The sequence below is a fragment of the Geospiza fortis genome, unplaced genomic scaffold (assembly GCF_000277835.1).
Source record: "Geospiza fortis unplaced genomic scaffold, GeoFor_1.0 scaffold289, whole genome shotgun sequence".
NCBI classification, from domain to species: domain Eukaryota; kingdom Metazoa; phylum Chordata; class Aves; order Passeriformes; family Thraupidae; genus Geospiza; species Geospiza fortis.
In genome coordinates, this window is record NW_005054478.1 from 465559 (window position 1) to 470833 (window position 5275).

The window sequence follows — 5275 nt, forward strand, 5'->3', positions numbered from 1 at the left end:
CAGCGGCCATCGCCAACGGCGGCGGAGTGGCTGCTGGCAGCACCGTGGCTGTGCTGCAGTCCGTCGGTGAGTGGGGAGGGCAGCGGAGCTGGGCTCCATCTCCATGGCACAGAGCCCAGGCTGACTCTAGAGCCAGAGCAGCCCTTTAACCCCTCCCTGGTCTGAATTGCTCCAAAGTCTCTGCCCAGGAGGAGCCCTTGGCTGGCTGTGCCCAGTGCTCGGTCCCTCAGCAGGCAGCCTCGATGCTCCTGGGAGTTCACATCTCAATTTGTCTTTGCAGGAGCTGCAGGTCTCTCTCTTGGTGCCAAAGTTGGGCTGGGCTCAGCTGGTGCAATAAGTGGTGCCTTGCTGTCCAAGTGAAAGAAACCTCCACGTGAGAAACCCAAGAAAAAGTAACTTGGGGGACAAACCTGTGGAGGAGACAACTGCAGACGAGCAAACTAAGAGAAGCCAAGCCGGTTCGTGATCCCAAAGCCTTGCCTTGCTCAATGCAGGTGCTGGGAAACCCCCACAGACCCCTCAGATCTTTGCCTCCCCTTTCAAAAGCTTTGGATTGTCATGAGCAGTGATTTCCCTGAAGCCAATAAATGTGCTTTGCTTTCACCAGAGTTGGGTTTGTGTGTGGCTGCTCTCTTGGGTGATGGTGGCATTAGAGGGGGACAGGGCACAGGGGATGCTCAGTCCCCAGGACTGACCTGCTCGCTGATGCTGCCCCCAGTTCCCCTGCACTCAGTCTGGGCCAGGGGAGAAGTTCCAGCCCAGGCCAGAGGAACAGAACCCAGTGTGAGTGGGAACACCAGGTGGGAACCACCAGGTGCTGCTGTGCAGGTGATCAGCTGCAATTTTAACTGTGGCTTAGAAACTGCTGAGCCCTCCCCATATGAAATCTGTGAGATTCTGCTCTTAAGCTGTGTACTGGCTTGTAAACTGCTTTTAGATTCCAACATCATGGAAGAAAGGAGGATGGCTGCACTCTTTCATTAAGGTTAAAGGTTTTTAATCACTTTTCCAGAATACATATACGATTGAAACAAAATCTCTTTTGAGGGTCTCAATAATTCACTTCTGAATACCATACATTGAACTCTATAAATTCTTGTATTAGAAAATGTCTGTTTAATATAGGTTATGATGCACTGCTGACCTAGTTACATCTTCTGAATTAACACTTTGCAGTTTTATAGCACCTTTCATCACGGGGCTGCAAAGCATCCTGTGGAATTCTGCCTGATAATGCCCAAACGAGGTAGGAAAGTCTGGCCAATTTACAGAGGGTACAACCCAGGTACAGATTGGAAGGGACAAGGTATGAGGTGTCATCAATCCTCAGGAGTGACGGGAAGTGTGTGCTGGGGCCGGGGGATGAGCTGGTGGCTTAGCTGGGGAGAAAGTTCGGGTGCCATCACCCTCACCCTTCCCTCCAAAGCTGCAACCTGGCTCCCAGCAGGTCAAAAAGACCTTTGCAAATTGCTCGGGCTGTTTATGCTATAAATCTGCACAAGAGAGGATAAAAAGCCTCTGTTGACATATCCAAAGGCTGACTAAGAATCAAGACTACCAAGCTGGGGTGTGTGGCTTGTGCTGCCCACATTCACTTGGATTTTCCAAGATTGAAACCATGTTCTTGGGATTAATTTTGAGATGTGGGGTGTAAAGCTCTGACTAACTTCACTGTTTCATTGTCGTAAATTCCCTTCTCCCATCTGAAAGTCAGATATCCCAGGTCTTGTTTCTTTAATAAAAGCTGAATGTCTGCTGGAAATCCACCAGCTTAGGCAATGTGATGTCCAATGGACATTTCAGTTCTGTGGCTAGAGGAATCCAAGCTGCCCAAGTTCTTTTGAGCCTTTATGACTTTAAAAACCATTCTGCATCTGTGCAACACTCCCTGGAGCAGAGCCAGCACTGGTGTCAGTGGCTGAGCACCAAGGACCTCCTCTGTGAGATGTTTGGAATATAAAACCATTAATCTTAGGGACTTAATATTTATATTAGTGTTTTGCCATGTACCATCAATTACCTGCCTCCCCAAAGCACATTCCCAGCACCTTGCAACAGCTCTTCTGCCACCTGCTCTTCCTGGCATGTCCAAAATTGTTCCCTCTGAAAGCACAACACAACAGAAAACTTCTGGAATGCTCCTTGGGATTTTGGTGGGGAAACTGAAGATAAAGAGGCAAGTTCTTATAGCTTTGCTGCTGGAAGACGTTGGTGCCAGTGGTCAGACTAAATGAGTGGTTTTTTTCCCTAAGTTTAAAAAAATCCACCTAAAAAAGGGCTGGGGTCAACTTCCAAACAAATACAGTAATATTGTGCAAAACCATTTGACCTCCTCATCGTTTCCAAACCAATTGTTTCCTCCTGGGGAAGATGCAAAAGCAGAGTCAGTCCTACCTGCCCAGCTCTGTGGTGCTGGAGCAAAGGGATTTCCCTGTCAGGCAAAGGAGGGGATCCCCTGGGGACTCCTCTGTCACATCACCCATTGCAGGTGTGGAGCTCTGGCAACATGAGACAAGACCTGCAGCTCTCAGAGGCACAACACACTCATTTCAGTGCTCCCAAAACTCCTTCTAGCCTTTCTCCTCACCAAAGGTCTGTGATTTTTACAGACTTTTGGTGCTCATACACAGGTAAAGAAAAAAAACCCAGCAGTTAATGTTTGGGAGCTCAAAGGCTCAAAACTTATTTCTTACATAGCATCTTACAAGGCTGATGATGCTACAGGGGAAGTACTGCCAGGGAGCAGCTCTTTAATGAAGGCAGCAAATCTTTGTTTTGCCTCTGGAATGTTTAAAAAGAACAAGAGGCCAAGGAAGAATGGGGAGGAACCTGTTGTGCTGAGGGGAGCAAAGCTCCAGCCATGCCAGGGTTATGAGCACAGTAAGCATTGGGTGCAGGAGCATTTGTTCTGGGTCCTTTGGTTGTTAAGGCAACAGTGAAATTGCTGCTCAGGGAACTGGGGAGTTGCTGAGATTGTTACCAAAACCCAATGACTTTATTGCACATTCCTGTGAGTCACCTCTGCCAGCCCTGGCACTGAGGCAGCAGCACAGCTGGGGACACATGACAAGGGACTTTGTGCTGTTTTAAGTCTCCAAGGAGTTGAAAACTATTCCAGAGAAATCCTGGGGTGGTTTTTTTAGCAGCAGTTGGCAGAATAATTCCCAAGGTAACTTAATTTCTTTTTGCACCCAGTTCTGTGGCTTTCAGAGTGCCCCCAGTTCCCTTCTTTAGTGAACTGAAGCTGGGATGGAGCAGCAGGTTTGCACTGAGCACCTCCTGCACTGGGAGCTGCTGGAACCCTGTAGCAGGAAGCTTTCCATTTTTCTTTCTCACACCCATCTTTATTGCTTCTCTGTCCACACTGAAACTACAGTTTAACACTGGATGTGGCACTCAGTGCCATGGTCTGGTTGACAAGCTGGCGTTAGGTCTCACTTGGACTTGATGATCTCAAAGGACTTTTCCAGTCCAGTTAACACTGGGATTCAGCAGCACACTGTATGATTTTTTTTTTGCTTGTTTAAAAGAATATCTCAATAAATGTTGTGTGCTCAGCAGTCAGAAATGTTGATTACAAACACGATTGTGTTCAGAACTTTGAGCCTGTGTGTATAATTTGTATATACTTTAATCCTTCAAGGTAATCCTTCTTGTGTTATCTGTGTGAACTTGACTTGAGCTGACAAGAAATCCCTCAAGAGGCAAAAACAGCCCAGGCAGACCCTGGGAAAAACAGACCATTGCTGAAGGGCCTCCAAGCAGGAGTGAAATAGAAACTAAAACTACTTACTGTGTTAATTATTACCATGGAACTGCAATGAAATGTTTCTCATGTCACAGCCACCACACCAAAGCAGTTTACACAGTGTTTAACAACTCTGCTCTCAGCCAGTGAAAGTTAAAGTGATTTCACTTGCCTACCTTTCATTCTCAGAGCCTGCAAAAAAATTGACCACAATTAAGGTGTTCCCAGACAAGAAACAGTGAGGATGTTCAGAGGAAGAAAAGTGTTTCTCATAAGGTACAAATATCCTAGGTTATTCTATGGGAATATTTCTGTTAAGGTCTATTAAAGAACACTCAGCTTTGGGATTATTTTGCACACCATCCCCACCCTGCCCTCCCCACAGCCTGTCCTCACTGCTGCCTTGCTCATTCCCAGGGGGGTCAGGGAAGGAGGGAGCACCCCCAGCAGCTGCCCAGGAGACACAGGAATTCCTGGAGCCTCCCCTGTGCCACCGAGGCTCTGGGCACACCTGTGAGCAGCAGACACACCTCAGACATTCCTAATCTCCTACAAACTGATCCTTCCAGCATGATTTTGTTTTCCCTGCACCTTCCCAATCCAAACCACTGTGCCTGCAATGTCACTGTTCAATGTAACAACGGGGAGGGGCAGGTTGGTGTTCATGGAGCAAGAACTGAGCCTGCAGGAGCATCCCTGTGCTGAGGAGTGGCCAAAACATCTCCCCCTGCCAGGCCATGGAGAAAGCAGAACCTTTGCTCAGAAATGACCGACACAGATGGGCTTTGGTCAGACAGAATCAGGGGCAGGTGTTACTTTTCACATAATTTTCTGTATTAAAAAATACATCAGTGAAATCTGTTACAGGCAGGGACAGGACTACCGAGTACACAACGTCAATAGACTACTTTCTGATTTTATTTTTGTTAAATTACTTTTGTAACTGCTAAAAAAATAATAATAAAAAAAAGAACAACCAACCAAAACAAAACAAAAAACCTGAAATATTTTTCAAGGCTGTTGATTTTCATCTCTTGAAATTTTAGTGACAAGCTCACATATCAGACCCTTGTTACAGAAGATGGATAACTGACCAGAGCTAGATAAAAACCATATAATTCTCCTCTTCAAAAATAGCTTGGGTTTCCAATGAATTTGTGACCACTGATCATCAGAAACACACACCTAGAGCTTGAGAAAACAGAGATACAGACAGTATCTGATAATGTCCTGTCCTCTAAACACCACATGGGAGCTTTACTCTTCCAAAAGACTCAGTAACAGCCAAGCCTTAAAAAAAAAATCTCTTTCAATTTCCAACACTATGACTAAATCTCTTTGGGTGGGGCGGGATAAAAACACACATGGTCATTTTCTACCACAGTTCTGTTGTCAGAAGTAATACTGCATCCTTTGTACAACACTGCCCATGTTGCAAAGGTGGAAAGAGAAAGAGAGTGTGTGTGTGTATTCCTGTTTGAAATGACAAAGCCCTCTCTAGATTTGCCTTACAAAAGAAAAAAAACC

General features: G+C 46.1%; 1 long non-coding RNA gene across 1 annotated transcript; it reads left to right on the forward strand.

Annotated features, from left to right (window-relative positions):
* LOC115948698 lies at positions 1 to 608 on the forward strand. Its single transcript, XR_004082489.1, has 2 exons — positions 1 to 66; positions 281 to 608. It is a non-coding gene; the product is annotated as an uncharacterized LOC115948698 (long non-coding RNA).
* Positions 609 to 5275: the final 4667 nt, after the last annotated feature.